Raw genomic sequence first — 17,424 nt, 5'->3', positions numbered from 1 at the left:
GGAACCAACAGAGACCAGAGGCACTCCCACAGGAAACAACAGCAATCAGAGACACTCCCACAGGAACCAGCAGGACCTGGGACTCTCCCACAGGAACCTGCAGCAACCAGAGACACTCCCTCAGGAACCAGCAGAGACCAGGGACACTCCCACAGGAAGCAGCAGAGACCAGGGAAAATCCCACAGTAAACAGCAGAGACCACTGACAGTGCCACAGGAACCAGCAGAGACCAGAACCACTCCACAGGAACCAACAGAGACCAGAGACACTCCCACAGGAACCAGCAGCAATCAAAGACACTTCCACAGGAACCAACAGACCGGAGAAACTCCCACAGGAACCAACAGAGACCAGGGCCAATCCCACAGGAACCGGCAGAGACCAGGTACACTCCTACAGGAACCAGCAGAAACCAGTGACAGTCCCACAGGAACCAACAGAGACCGGAGATACTCCCCCAGGAACCAGCAGCAATCAGAGACACTCCCACAGGAACCAGCAAAGACCAGAGACACTCCCACAGGAACCAACAGCAATCAGAGAAACTCCCACAGGAGCCAATAGCAATCAGAGACTCTCCCACAGGAACCAAAAGTGCCCTGAGACACTCCCACAGGAACCAGCAGAGACCACAGACACTCCCACAGGAACCAACAGCAATCGGCGACACTCCCACAGCACCCAACAGCAATCAGTGACACTCCCACAGGAACCAGCGCTGGCCACAGACACTCCCACAGGAACCAGCAGCGACCAGAGACACTCCCACAGGAACCAACAGAGACCAGAGACACACCCACAGGAACCAACAGCAGTCAGAGACACTCCCTCAGGAACCAACAGAGACCAGAGACAAACCCACAGGAACCAGCAGTGACCAGAGACACTCCCACAGGAACCAGCAGCGATCAGAGACACCCCCACAGGAACCAACAGCAGTCAGAGACACTCCCACAGGAACCGACAGCAATCAGAGACACTCCCACAGGAACCAACAGCAATCTGTGACACTCCCACAGGAACCAGCGGTGCCCACAGACACTCCCACAGGAACCAACAGAGACCAGAGACACTCCCACAGGAACCAACAGCAGTCAGAGACACTCCCTCAGGAACCAACAGAGACCAGAGACAAACCCACAGGAACCAGCAGCGACCAGAGACACTCCCACAGGAACCAGCAGCGATTAGAGACACCCCCACAAAAACCAACAGCAGTCAGAGACACTCCCACAGGAACCAGCAGTGACCAGAGACACTCCCACAGGAACCAGCAGCGATGAGAGACACCCCCACAGGAAACAACAGCAGTCAGAGACACTCCCACAGGAACCAACAGCAATCAGAGACACTCCCACAGGAACCAGCAGAGACCAGAGACACTCCCACAGGAACCAGCGGCAAACAGAGACACTCCCACAGGAGCCAGCATAGACCAGTGACTCTCCCACAGGAACCAGCAGAGAATTGTGACATTCGCACAGGAAACGGTAGAGACCGGAGACACTTCCACAGGAACCAACAGCAACCAGAGACACTCCCACAGGAACCAGCAGAGACCAGAGACACTTCCACAGGAACCAGCAGAGACCAGCGACACTCCCACAGGAACCAGCAGAAACCAGGGACACTCCCACAGGAACCAGCAGAGACCAGAGACACTCCCACAGGAACCAGCAGAGACCAGTGACAGTCCCACAGGAACCAGCAGAGGACAGAGACACTCCCACAGGAACCAGCAGCGACCAGAGACACTCCCACAGGAACCAGCAACGAACAGAGACACTCCCACTGGAACCAGCAGCGACCAGAGACCCTCACTCAGGAACCAGCAGTGACCAGAAACACTCCCACAGGAAACGACAGCAATCAGAGACACTGCCACAGGAACCAACATCAATCAGAGACACTCCCACAGGAACCAACAGAGTCCAGAGATACTCCCACAGGAACCAACAGAGACCGGAGACCCTCCCACAGGAACCAACAGAGACCAGAGATACTCCCACAGGAACCAACAGAGACCAGAGACACTCCCACAGGAACCAACAGCAGTCAGAGACACTCCCACAGGAACCAACAGAGACCAGAGACACTCCCACTGGAACCAGCAGCAATCAGAGACTCTCCCACAGGAACCAACATCAGTCAGAGACACTCCCAAAGGAACCAACATCAATCAGGGACACTCCCACAGGAACCAGCAGAGACCAGAGACACTCTCACAGGAACCAACAGCAATCAGAGACACTGCCACAGGAACCAACAGCAATCAGAGATACTCCCACAGGAACCAGCAGAGACCCGAGACACTCCCACAGGAACCAGCGGCAAACAGAGACACTCGCACAGGAGCCAGCATAGACCAGGGACACTGCCACAGGAACCAGCAGAGAATTGTGACAGTCGTAAAGGAAACAGCAGAGACCGGAGACACTTCCACAGGAACCAACAGCAACCAGAGACACTCCCACAGGAACCATTAGAGACCAGGGACACTCCCACAGGAACCAGCAGAGACCAGCGACACTCCCACAGGAACCAGCAGAAACCAGGGACACTCCCACAGGAACCAGCAGAGACCAGAGACACTCCCACAGGAACCAGCAGAGACCAGTGACAGTCGCACAGGAACCAGCAGAGGACAGAGACACTCCCACAGGAAACAGCAGAGACCAGAGACACTCCCACAGGTACCAGCAGCGACCAGAGACACTCCCACAGGAACCAGCAACGACCAGAGACACTCCCACAGGAACCAGCAGCGACCAGAGACACTCGCTCAGGAACCAGCAGTGGCCAGAAACACTCCCACAGGAACCGACAGCAATCAGAGACACTGCCACAGGAACCAACATCAATCAGAGACACTCCCACAGGAACCAACAGAGACCAGAGATACTCCCACAGGTACCAGCAGCGACCAGAGACACTCCCACAGGAACCAGCAACGACCAGAGACACTCCCACAGGAACCAGCAGCGACCAGAGACACTCGCTCAGGAACCAGCAGTGGCCAGAAACACTCCCACAGGAACCGACAGCAATCAGAGACACTGCCACAGGAACCAACATCAATCAGAGACACTCCCACAGGAACCAACAGAGACCAGAGATACTCCCACAGGAACCAACAGAGACCGGAGACCCTCCCACAGGAACCAGCAGAGACCAGAGATACTCCCACAGGAGCCAACAGAGTCCAGACACACTCCCACAGGAACCAACAGCAGTCAGAGACACTCCCAAAGGAACCAACATCAATCAGGGACACTCCCACAGGAACCAGCAGAGACCAGAGACACTCCCACAGGAACCAACAGCAATCAGAGACACTGCCACAGGAACCAACAGCAATCAGAGACACTCCCACAGGAACGAACAGTACCCAGACACACTCCCACAGGAACCAACAGAGACCAGAAACACTCCCACAGGAACCAACAGCAATCAGAGACACTCCCACAGGATCCAGCAGAGACCAGAGACACTCCCACAGGAACCAACAGCAATCAGAGACACTCCCACAGGAACCAACAGTGGCCATAGACACTACCACAGGAACCAGCAGCGACCAGAGGATCTCCCAAAGGAACCAGCACTGACCAGAGACACTCCCACTGGAACCAGCAGAGACCAGAGACAGTCCCACAGGAACCAGCAGCGAACAGAGACACTCCCACAGCAAACAGCAGCGACCAGAGACACTCCCACAGGAACCAGCAGCAACCAGAGACACTCACACAGGAACAAGCAGCGACCAGAGACACTCCCACAGGAACCAGCTGAGACCTGAGACACTTCCCCTGGACCCAGCAGTGGCCAGAGACACTCCCACAGGAACCACCAGCAACCAGAGACACTCCCACAGGAACCAGCAGAAACCAGGCACACTCCCACAGGAACCAGCAGAGACCAGTGACTGTCCAACAGGAACCAGCAGAGACCAGAGACACTCCACAGGAACCAACAGAGACCAGACACACTCCCAAAGGAACCAACAGAGACCAAAGGCACTCCCACAGGAACCAGCAGAGACCAGGGACACTCCCAGAGGAACCAGCAGAGACCAGGGACACTCCCACAGGAACCAGCAGAGACCAGTGACAGTCACACAGGAACCAGCAGAGACCAGAGATACTTCCACAGGAACCAGCAGCAACCAGCGACACTCCCACAGGAACCAGCAGAGACCAGGGAAACTCCCACAGGAACCAGCAGAGGCGAGAGAACTCTCACAGGAACCAGCAGAGACCAGAGACACTCAAACAGGAACCAGCAGAGACCAGAGGCACTCCCACAGGAACCAGCAGAGACCAGTGACAGTCCCACAGGAACCAGGAGAGGACAGAGACACTCCCACAGGAACCAACAGAGACCAGAGACACTCACATAGGAACCAGCAGAGATCAAAGTCACTCCCACAGTAACCAACAGCAATCAGAGACACTCCCACAGGAACCAGCAGAGACAAGAGACACTCCCACAGGACCCAGCAGCAATCAGAGAAACTCCCACAGGAACCAGCAGTGGCCTGAGACACTCCCACAGGAACCAGCAGCGACTAGAGACAGTCCCACAGGAACCAGCGGAGACCAGATACACTCCCACAGGAACCAACAGAGACCAGAGACACTCCCACAGGGAACAGCAGCGACCCGAGACACTCCCACAAGAACCAGCAGTGGCCTGAGACACTCCCACAGGAACCAGCAGAGACCAGAGACATCCCACAGGAACCAGCAGCGAACAGAGACAATCCCACAGGAACTAGCAGCGACGTGAGACACTCCCACAGTAACCAGCAGCGACCAGAGACACTCGCACAGTAACCAGCAGTGGCCAGGGACACTCCCACAGGAACCGACAGCATTCAGAGACACTGCCACAGGAAACAACATCAATCAGAGACACTCCCACAGGAACCAACAGAGACCAGAGACACTCCCACAGGAACCAACAGAGACCGGAGACACTCTTACAAGAACCAGCAGAGACCAGAGACACTCAAACAGGAACCAGCAGAGACCAGAGGTACTCCCACAGGAACCATCAGAGCCCAGAGACACTCCCACAGGAACCAACAGAGACCAGAGACACTCCCACAGGAACCAACAGCAATCAGAGACACTCCCACAGGAACCAACAGAGACTGAGGCACTCCCACAGGAACCAACAGTAATCAGAGACACTCCACAGGAACCAACAGCAATCTAAGACACTCCCACAGGAACCCCCAGTGGCCAGAGACACTCCCACAGGAACCAGCAGCGACCAGAGACACTCCCACAGGACCCGGCAGTGGCCAGAGACACTCGCACAGGAACCAGCAGAGACCAGAGACACTCCCACAGGAACCAACAGCAATCAGAGACACTCCCACAGGAACCACCAGCGACACTCCTACAGGAACCAGCAGCAATCAGAGACACTCCGACAGGAACCAGCAGTGGCCAGAGACACTCCCACTGGAACCAACTGCAATCAGAGACACTCCCACAGGTACCAACAGAGACCAGAGACACTCCCACAGGGACCAGCAGAGACCAGGGACACTCCCACAGGAACCTGCAGAGACCAGAGACACTCCCACAGGAACCAACAGAGACCAGAGACACTCCCACAGGAACCAACAGCAATCAGAGTCACTCCCACAGGAACCAACAGTGGCCAGAGACACTCCCACAGGAACCAACGGAGACCAGAGGCACTCCTGCAAGAACCAACGGAGACCAGAGACACTCCCACAGGAACCAGCGGAGACCAGAGACACTCCCACAGGAACCAGCGGAGACCAGAGACACTCCCACAGGTTTCAACAGCAATCAGAGACACTCCCACAGGAACCAACAGAGACCAGAGACACTCCCACAGGAACCAACAGAGACCCGAGACACTCCAGCAGGAACCAGCGGAGACCAGAGACACTCCCACAGGAACCAACAGAGACCAGAGACACTCCCACAGGAACCAACAGTAATCAGAGTCACTCCCACAGGAACCAACAGTGGCCAGAGACACTCCCACAGGAACCAACGGAGACCAGAGACACTCCTGCCAGAACCAACGGAGACCAGAGACACTCCCACAGGAACCAGCGGTGACCAGAGACACTCCCACAGGAACCACAGCAATCAGAGACACTCCCACAGGAACCAACAGAGACCAGAGACACTCCCACAGGAACCAACACAGACCCGAGACACTCCCGCAGCAACCAGCGGAGACCAGAGACACTCCCACTGGAACCAACAGCAATCAGAGACACTCCCACAGGAACCAGCAGAGACCAGAGACACTCCCACAGGAACCAACAGCAATCAGAGACACTCCCACTGGAACCAACAGAGACCAGAGACACTCCCACAGGAACCAACAGCAATCAGAGACACTCCCACAGGAACCAGCAGAGACCAGAGACACTCCCACAGGAACCAAAAGCAATCAGAGACACTCCCACTGGAACCAACAGAGACCAGAGACACTCCCACAGGAACCAACAGCAATCAGAGACACTCCCGCAAGAACCATCAGCGACCAGAGACACTCCCACAGGATCCAGCAGCGACCAGAGACACCTCCACAGGAACCAGCAGCGACCAGAGACACTCCGCCAGGAACCAGCAGAGACTAGATACACTCCCGCAGGAACCAGCAGCAACCAGAGACACTCCCAAGGGAGCCAACAGAGATCAGAGACACTCCCACGGGAACTAGCAGTGACCAGAGACACTTCCAAGAGAACTAGCAGTCACCAGAGATGCTCCCATGGGAACCAGCAGCGAGCAGAGACAATCCCACCTGGATCAGCAAAGACCAGAGACACACCCACATTAACTAGCAGAGATCAGCCACACAGCCAATGGAACCATCCCAGACCACAGACACTGCCAAATTGACCAGCAGAGACCAGAGAACCAGAGATCCTGCCGTTTGAACCAGCAGAGACCAGTGACTTTGCCACCAAGACCAGCAGACACCACAGCCAGTCCCACTGGAACCAGCAGAAACCACAGGCACTCCGACAGGGACCAACAGTCAGAAGAAAAGATAAGAACATAAGAAATAAGAGCAGGAGTTGATCATTTGGCCCTTCAAGCCTGCCCCACCATTCAGTAAGATCATAGCTGATCTGCCCCAGGCCTCAACTCCTCTTTCATGACAGCTCCACAATGCCCTCAACTATCCGACGTTTCACCTCCCCATTAACTACTTTCAATGATCTAGCCTTACAACTCTCTGGGGTAGAGAATTACAGATGTTCACTACCCTCTGAGAGAAGAAATTCCTTCGCATCTCAGTTATAAATGAGTGCCCCCTTATTTTGTAACTATGTACCCTAGTCAAGATTCCCCCACTAGTGGAAACATGTTCTCAACATCTACCCCGTCAAGCCCGCTCAGAATCTCGGATGTTTCAATAAGATCACCCCACATTCTTCTAGACTCTAATGAATAAAGGCCTAACCTGTTGATCCGTTCTTGATAAGTCAATCCCTTCATCCCAGGAATCAGCCTAGTGAATCACTTTTGAACTGCCTCCAATGCCAGTATATCCTTTCTTAAATATGGAGACAAAAATTGTACTATGGAGTACATAGTACTCCAGGTGCAGCCTCACCAGCCCTGTACACTTGTAACAAGACTTCCCTATTTTTAAACTTCAACCCCCTAGCAATATAGGCCAAAATTCCATTTGCCAACTTAATTACTTGCTGCACCTGCATGCTAACATTTTGGGCGGAATTTTCCCAGATTTGGACTAAGTGCAGTAGCAGGCAGGTAAAACATCGTTTTACTCTCTGGCCACGATGGTGGGTTTTCATGCCATATTGCCCCAAACCCGCCTTATTTATGCATTGCCGGGAAACACACCATTTCCATGGCGGCCAGGCTCTCATTTGCCCTCCCGCTATCACCCTGCCATTGCATCACATCGGCTGCCATATTTAAAAGGCAGCCACCAGCACACCACTCATTGCTATCAGCTCACCACTGCTGCCTGGGAGACATGGCCAGCAAAGGAGAAAATGCCGCAGCCCCCCGTTTTAATTACAGGTCCTCGAGCAACTACTGGATGCTGTGTAGGCCCGCAGGGATGTCCTGTACCCTGGATCTGGCCGCAGGATGGGCAGCAAGTGACCAATCCATCTTGGGAAGCATGGCAGCAGTGGTCAGCGCCAATGCCCTTCAGAAGAGAACAGCCACCCAGTGCTGCAAGAGGATGAATGATCTCCTCTGTTCTGCCAGGGTAAGTCACACTTTTTGTCACTCTCAACTCACACATTCACAAACACAGCAATCATCTACAGGGCCCTCACTCACTGCCAATTCAAGGGACATCACCATTCACTCTCTCACACACACCTTCATTGTCCTCGGCCCGTCCATGGGACCACTCACTAACCGCACAGGCCAGGCACGTTGACAGGGCCCTCAACCGTGTCCGGCCCATCTCCTGTGCATCCGCCCTCACACCTTCTCCTCCCTCCCAGAAACATGATAGGGTCCCCCTTGTCCTCACTTATCACCCCACCAGCCTCCGCATTCAAAGGATCATCCTCTGCCATTTCCGCCAACTCCAGCATGATGCTACCACCAAACACATCTTCCCTTCACCCCACCGGCGGCATTCCGTAGGGATCGTTCCCTCCGGGACACCCTGGCCCACTCCTCCATCAACCCCTACTCCTCAACCCCCACCTATGGCACTTACCCATGCTCACGCAAAAGATGTAACACCTGCCCCTTCACTTTCTCTCTCCTCAACTTCCAAGGGCCCAAACACTCCTTTCAAGTGAAGCAGCATTTCACTTGCATTTCCCCCAACTTAGTCTACTGCATTTGTTGCTCCCAATGCAGTCTCCTCCACTTTGGAGAGACCAAACGTAAACTGGGCGAACGCTTTGCAGAACACCAGCGGTCTGTCTGCAAGAATGACTCAAACCTCCCTGTCGCTTGCCATTTTAAAACTCCACCCTGCTCTCTTGCCCACATGTCTGTCCGTGGCTTGCTGCATTGTTCCAGTGAAGCCCAACGCAAACTGGAGGAACAGCACCTCATCTTCCTACTAGGCACTTTACAGCCTTCCGGACTGAATATTGAATTCAACAACTTTAGATCTTGAACTCCCTCCTCCATCCCCCACCCCCTTTCTGTTTCTTCCCCCTTCCTTTTGTTTTTTCCAATAATTTATATAGATTTTTCTTTTCCCACCTATTTCCATTATTTTTAAATCTTTCATGCCGAGCTAGTCTTTCCACCCCACCCCCACTAGAGCTGTACCTTGAGTGCCCTACCATCCATTCTTAATTAGCATATTCGTTTAGATAATATCACCACCTTCAACACCTCTGTGTTCTTTTGTTCTTTTGTCTGTGACATCTTTTGATTATCTGTTCCTATCACTGCTTGCTTGTCCCTACAACCACACCACCCCCCCCCCAACTTAAACCAGCTTATATTTCACCCCTCTCCTTATATTCACTCAGTTCTGTGGATGGGTCATGAGGACTCGAAACGTCAACTCTTTTCTTCTCCGCTGATGCTGCCAGACCTGCTGAGTTTTTCCAGGTAATTCTGTTTTTGTTTTGGATTTCCAGCATCTGCAGTTTTTTTGTTTTTACGTCTATCGCCTAGCCCGGCAGGTGTCCTGCTTACACTTTCTCTATCTATCCATGCAGGACAAGGTGGCACATAACAAAAGAGAGAGGTCACAGACTGATGGTGGAATGCCCGAAATCAAGGTCCTCACGGACTTTGAAAACATCCAGCTGGCTGGCGATGACCGGAACCGTTCCTGTGCTGAGGTGAGGTCTGTGGTGCTCTACAAAGTGAGGGTCCAGCAGTGCAACAGCAGTGCAGACAACCATGCCGTAAGTGATGTGTCCTCTTTCACAGGCCACTGCCATGCACTAATTATCTCCTGTTGTTTTCACAGGCACATCTGCCAAACAGCCACAGAGTGCATGGCCTAGGGCCTCCAGTCAAACCCTGAAGAAACCTCCGAAGGGGAATCTGAAGGCACCCTCCTCGAAGTTCCGTCACAGCACTCACCCACACCCTCCACCAGCACAGAGATACACATTTTGGTGGGACCTAGCTCTAGGGTAGCCACGGGATCACATACTGGTGAGCACCGTGCACAATTCTGATCCACAGCAGGTGGCAGCAGGGACTTCCCAAGTCCCCGGCATTTGGAGGCCTGCTGGAGGCCAGGAACCTGTTGAGTCCGAGTCAGGTGACAAGCTTCTGGATTCGGTCATGTCACAGATCTGAAGCTGCAAAGGAAAGCTAGGGAACATCAGGAAGGGATGTTCACTCTACTCAGATTGCAAAGCATGATGGAGGAGTCCATCCGCCTTCAGGCTGAGGTGATAGTGCTGGCATTGCAACACACCGAGCTCAACACTGGCAAGATAGCAGCCACTATGGAGACCTTGGTGCAGGACTTTGCTCCCGCACTGCTGCGCGAGCTCAACTCCATCGCTGTTACCATAGATTGTCTCCAATAGTTTGTGGGCGAGGGGCGTGCCAAGCGGCTTGATCTCACTCCAGCTATCCCTTCCCCTCGTGGAGTCAGCCAGGGGAACTCGGGCACCCATGGGAGGAGGATCAGCAGGTGCACACCCTGGGCCATCCATCCAGATAACTCTGGGAGTGACCGGCCCATCCAAACCCCTTTTTCCTGTGACTTCAGCAGCTCCAGCTCCACAGGCTGAGGAGGTGCCACTGCCACACAGCAGGACCCCAAAAGCAGGCCAGGGCCCTCCAAGTCTCCGCCCTCCAGAGGACTCCCGCCAAACTCTTCACAAACAGGACGTCACAGTCAGCAGGCTGTCTCTATCTCTGTTGTGGATGTCTGGGGAGCATCAAGATGTAGCAGCTGGGGTAGGGCAGTTAAGGAAAAGTAGTTGCACAGCCTGGACACGGGTGTTGGCCACTTGTATATACTGTTCACTTGTCAAAAAACTCCTAAGAATGTCTCCCTGTCTGTGGCTCTTTGTTCCGATGAGCAGTGTTCTTGTCACTCAGATGTGAAACCCTTGTTCTTGCACAAGAAAAAGGCAGGTATCTCAGTCCAAGGCCTCTTCCCTGTGCTTCAGTGATGGTCTGGCCTGGAAACATTACTGATGTCTGCTCCTCGACATTGCTGGTCATTGCTGCTAGAATGTAGTGGGCAGGTGCCACACAGTCACATTCTCTCTATGTGCTCTCAGGCCATTTAAGATGGGGCTGGCCCCCATCAGACCAGCATCTGCGACCATTTATGCTGTGCACCAGCTCCTGAAGGGCTCAGATGGTGAAGGCGGACACAGCATCGGATGGGTCTAAAGGTTCATGGCTGTGTCTCTATGAGATGTCTCTGAGCTTGGAGCACAAGCAAGCTGCCCTCGGCCCGACAGGAGTCAGATATTCAGAGGCTATGTGAAGATTCACGGAGTGTCCTCACTGCATGTTTCATCATCCTCCTGAGATTGAGTGACTATTATGACCTCCACTGCGTCTCCATGACAGGTGCATTCTCACAGAAGCTTTTGGTGCTGCCATAAGCCAGACTGGAGTCAAACTGCATGTTATCGTCATCCTGCACAAATCTGGCAGCAATGATGGCCTCCCAAGCACTCTGCCTCATCTAGCCAGTGTAAGAGCCTCATCCCCATCATCGTCACCACCGAGAACCTCCTCACTTTCATCCCCACTATCATCCTCCTCATTCGAGGAGACCTTCAGCTCCTCCATCTCCTCCCCAGCCAGCTTGTCTCTCCATTGGAGCACTAGGTTGTAAAGGGCGCAGCAGATGATGATGATGCGTGATACCCTTTGTGGACCATTTTGCAGGGCACCGCCAAACCGGTCCAGGCACCAGAACCGCATCTTCAGCTTCCCGACGATCTGCTCCACCAAGTTGTGAGTTGCAGCATGAGCCTCATTATACCATCTCTCTGCTGCAGTCTGAGGCCGCCGCACAGGTGTCATCAGCCACGGCCTCTGTGGGTAGCCCTTGTCCCCGAGGAGCCATCCCTACAGCCTGTGTGGACTCTGGAAGACTGCAGAGATCTGCAAGCGACTGAGGATGTAGGTGTATGCACACTCCCTGGAAACCATGCGCACACCTGCAGGATGTGCTTCTGGTGATCGTATACCAGCTGCATGTTCAGTGAATGGAAGCCCTTGTGGTTGATGAAGTCCACCGGTTGTAGCGACAGAGATCTTAGCGCCATGTGGGTGCAGTCAATCGCGCCCTGCCCCTGTGGGAATCCCGAGATCTGGGCGAATCCAATGGCCCTTGCGTCCTGGCAGTCCCAGTCCCAGGTGAAATGCACAAAGCTGTGTGCCCTGGAGATGGCATCCGTGACCTCATTGATGCATTTGTGGATGGCAGCTTGTGAGATCCCACAGAGGTCACCTGTGGAACCCTGAAATGAGCCACTAGCATAGAAATTGAGCGCCTACCCTACCACTTTCATAGCCACTGGCAGTGGATGCCTTGCATGTCCTCTTGGCACCAAGTCCTGGAGATATGAGCGACAAGGTCCCTAGACATGTGCAGTCTTTGGTGACACTGGTTCCCGGTCATCTGCAGGAATGACAGGCAGCATGAAAGAGACAGAGAGATATGGTTAGCATGGGTACACTTAGCATCCTTTCCTGGTCCTGTGTGACGCATCCTGGGAAGTGCTGGCCACCCCTCGGATGGCCACAGATGAGTGCGCTGCATGGCTGCCCTGTCAACCTGTGACATGAGGCACACTGGGATGCTGAGATTGCAAGGGGCTGTGAGCGCTTCCAGCAGCGACTGCTACACTGCATTGGCAAGATCGATTGTACAACTTGCGCAATCCAACTGCTGTGTGGTCCAGTAAAGTGGTCGCAGACTCGCAGTCTGTGCTGGGATCATGGGGGTTAAGGTCTGGAGGGTTTGGTGGCACATTGATGCCTTCGCATTGTCTGCGTCAGTGGGCAGGCTAGGAACCCGACCCCAATCATATCACTGTAGCTGCGCTTGAATTGTCTCAGTTGCAGATGGATGATCGGTTTATGCAGGTGTCCCTACTATATGGCCACTTCCCTCGCCTACCCTGCCTCCCACCTCAATTGCCTGTGCGCAAGATCTAGCACCAGGACAGCAGTTTCCCCAGACACCACCCTGCCCCCACCTGGAAAACAGTCTATCTCATTATCATAACCCATTGTGCTACATCTCCGCCCAAGAATATTCTCAATTTTTTAATTAACAATCTTAAACTATTTTCTTAAATACTTACACTACTTTTACACTACCCCTATCTCCACCCAAAGCCTGGACTTCACAGGTTAAGCCTTTACATTGCCTTCACAACTCTCCCTGATCTTGTTCTCGTCACTGTTGAGTGAGGCTAATGATCTTGAACTGGTTCGTTGATGCTATCACCACTCTGCGAGGTGATTGATGATTCTTAGTATCATCTTCCCAGAGCCTTTGATAATCAAACTCATTTGTTCTTGCAGCCTCTAATAAGATTATAGCTTTTCAGTTTCTCCTGAATGTTCCAAGCAGAGTTTGGATGAGATAGGATCATGGTCGTTCTGTTCCTTTAAGGACTGCTCTTTCTGACTTTCATTCTCGAATCCAGACTTTCTGACCTGGTACTAATATTGCTAAAGTCTTCACCAGCTGGAATTATACCAGCTCCTCTGTTTTTCTTGTTGACTATTCTCCACATTCCTCACTCTGTTATGGTCGTCTGATGTAACATTCAGTTGTAAGTTTTGCTTCAACAAAGGAATTTGTGTTTTCAGCCATCAACCTATGAGCAGCTCTGCTGGTGAAAAGCTATTACTTAAGGGGGTAGTTCTATAATTCAGCAAGGCTAAAATCCAATCACTATTCTTGGTCATTTGCAGTTTACTGTTTTTCACTGCTCTTTCACCATTGCCATTGGCCTGTGGGTGAAGAATTAGTAACATGAATGATCCCACAGCCTTCTGTAAATTTGTGGCCCAGTGTCCAAAACAATTTAATCCAGAAAACCATGCACGGAGAAGATATCCTGTAACATCCTTATCACAGTCTCAGCTGTCCTAGTGTGGAATCTGATAGCTTCTAACCACCTTGAATATTAATCCACTGTGACAAAGTACACTGTTCCCCTAAAGTCAGAGATCTAATCCCAATCTTTTCCAAGGTCTATCTGGAAAACTAAATGGTAATAAAAGTTCTGTGGGTGGCTGGCTATTAATTGTACAAGTATGGGATGAAGTCTTGAATTGCCTTTTGTCATGAAACTAACATTTTTTCATTATATTATTGTGGTTTATTGTAAAGTAGGTTCGTGGGTGTGAGTGTAGATGGTTTTGTCTGTGTAATTTAATTGAACTAGAGTCAGATAGACTGCAAGCTTGAAAATATCAAAAGAAGTTAGGGATAAAAAGTATTTGAAATGCTAATGAGTAAACATGGATGAGGGCTTAGCATGTAGGGTCTGAAGGAAATTTGCATTTTTATATATGTGAGGAGGTTGTTTGGGTTTCAAAGGGGTGATAGGATGTTTACAACTACAAGGTAAGCAAGGCCAAGCAGTATGTTTATTTTTCCCAAAGGTAGTGGCCATATTGGCAACATGAAAGATTTTTATATTATAGGAAAAGTAAATTCACAAAGACATTTAGAAAATGGAATTTACAGATTAAAGAGAGAGAAACATATATAAAAAAGGAGGGAAGGTTATGTTGAGGGGAGGGGGCACCATCTAAGATCTAAGAGGACCGTATAAAACAGCCTTGGGGAAGCCTCCATTCACTTTAGCAGATGTCCGCTGTGTCCAGTAACCAAAGGTAGAGGAAAGCCTTTGGAACTCCACTCTCAAGTGGGTGCTGTGGTAAATTTGCTGGCTTGCCTGTCTAAATTTAAATTCTATTTTGGACTGTTGCCTTGAAGGGGGTATATAGTTGGGAGTCAGGTTAATTAGAGATTTTGGGATTTGTTGTAACATTAAGTAACTGTAATCTTATGTATGTGCTTGAAATCTTTTATTTTGTTAATAAATGTTTTAATTTAGTTTTTAAAATCTCTAAAGGTGTTAGTGGACTCATTACTTCTGAATTCAGTGCACAAATCCTCTCATCATCAATATAAATTGTTAAACCATTGTGATAGCATGGCCAAGTTTACCTTGTGGATTTGGTCCATCTGGCACACATCACTTGCCATGTCATAACACTTTGAAATACCTGGCCGCCACACAGATTGATGTGCACAAACTCTGCATTTGGCTATTCCCAACTGACCACCATGGATTCTATGAAGAATATCCTCCCTTAAAGCCTTGGGTATTACTAGTCTCTGGTTGAACAGGTTGAATATAAGAAGAAGGTTGTGGAAAGTCACTGATGGCTTCCATTTTTTGAGGCTGTACCATTATGCCCTTTCATTGTATGATGTGTCCCAAGAATTTAATGGTAGTTTTCACAAATTCACATTTTTCACTTAAGATGAGACATGCCTCTTGTTACACTTTCAGAACCTCACAAACTCTGTGATCATGCTCCTGTCTCATGGCTCCATTGATAAGCACGTAATCCATATGACAAATTACTCCCTATTTTCCTTCCAGAATGCTTGTCATGGTTCACTGGAACATTGCCGGAGCTGATAATATCTCAAAGGGAAGGTGGTTAAAACAGAGTTGCCCAAATGGATCAATAAATGCTGTTCACAGCCTGGACTCTCAGTTGAGGGGTATTTGCCAAAACCCACTATTGGCGTCAAATTTAGTGAAGAGCACACTGTTGGCAAGTTTTACCAAGCTGTCTTCCACTGAGGAAGCCCCAAACACCACCTAGTTGACTCTGTGACACAACACTGCCATGTAACATTCTGTCAAGTTCCTCTTTGACTTTCTTCGGCAATGGATGTAGTACCCTCCTGGGATTGTATAGACATACAAGCTTAGCATCTTGAAGCAAAGTAATATCATATTCATGCTTGAGCTTGCCAAGCCCCTGAAGCAGCTATGGAAATTCTTGACAGAATTCTGCCTTGTTGTTGGACTTTGTCCACTTTTTACAGAACGCCCAGTTGTATACTTGCACTTCTGTTCAGTAAAGATATGTTTTGATTGTGCAAGATATAGAGGGTCTCTGTAATCTGTCGCCCCTTATGGCAAAGGGTGACGGTTACCTGACTTTTACTTGAAGATCCATACCACCTGGACCTTACACTTTAATGCTTGATGGCTGGATGTCTACTGCTTTGTGCCATTCTAAATGATCAGCCAGTATTGTAACACTGGCTCCAGCGTCAGTTTTAAAGCCTTTTACTTTCCAAAGTGACTGACCAAAATTCTTCTTCTTGACCCTTCACTTCTCCTAGAAAATCAGTATTTTCATTTCTTTCCCTATTCCCAATTTCTTGAATTGTCTGCATTTAATAGATCTTCTCTTGCTTTCTTCCTTTAATGAAATTTTTAGATTTACAGAATTGCTTGAGGTGTCTTTCCGCATTGGAAACACCCTGCGGCTTCTGCTGGGCAATCTTGTCTTCTGTGCTGCTTTTTACCACTGCAGCATGGGCACCTCAAGGTGGATGCTGTAGGGTTTTCCACCCTTTTGCCAGTTATGGTGGCAAAAGTGGGTGCGGCTGCTGCCTTCAGACCTACCAAACTAACAAACTCATCTGAAGCCTTAGTATTTCAACTAATTATAGCCTGATTTGGTTCCCTAAGTTTGGCCTGCTGAGCGTATTAAACCACTTTTTCAAATGTTAAATTATCTTTTGTCTGTAAAAAAATCTGAGAGCTTTTCGTTGCAGACTCCATTGACAACGCAGTCACGAATAAGTTCATCTTTCAATGCACCATGCCCACTAGCTGTTTCAGGTCTGTAAGGAACAATTCGACAGATTCCTCTGGCCTTGGGATCTCTGACTCAATTGCAAGGTTCCATTTTGGGCTGAAGCTTGCATCAAATTTTTTTAGGACCATTTCAAAATCTGCAGAGTTCTCTTCTACCCCAAGTCTCGGGGTATATCATCGGCAACAGGACCCACTGCATAGAGGAATGAACTAACGGTGCTTGTGCTCTTTGTCATGAAAACCCAATGCTGCTCGATACCTCAGAAAGTGTTTTTTTCCTCAACTCCCAACAATGGCCTCTCTGTGGACTTTTGAGGTTTTTGAACGACTGCAGAAGAGGCAGTGACTGGTGTTGACTTCTGTCATGAAGAAATATTAATGTGTATAATGTTATTGGAAATTTTTTAAAATTGGAATTGTAGTAGAATCTGTGTCTATGTATGTGTCTGTGTGTGTCTGAATTGGATTAAAGCCAGCTGGTCTGGGTGCTTTGATGTATTACAAAAACAGAATTACCTGGAAAAACTCAGCAGGTCTGGCAGCATCGGCGGAGAAGAAAAGAGTTGACGTTTCGAGTCCTCATGACCCT

This window comes from Carcharodon carcharias, chromosome 6 (assembly GCF_017639515.1).
Source record: "Carcharodon carcharias isolate sCarCar2 chromosome 6, sCarCar2.pri, whole genome shotgun sequence".
Classification (NCBI taxonomy): domain Eukaryota; kingdom Metazoa; phylum Chordata; class Chondrichthyes; order Lamniformes; family Lamnidae; genus Carcharodon; species Carcharodon carcharias.
This window is presented reverse-complemented; position numbering follows the sequence as displayed.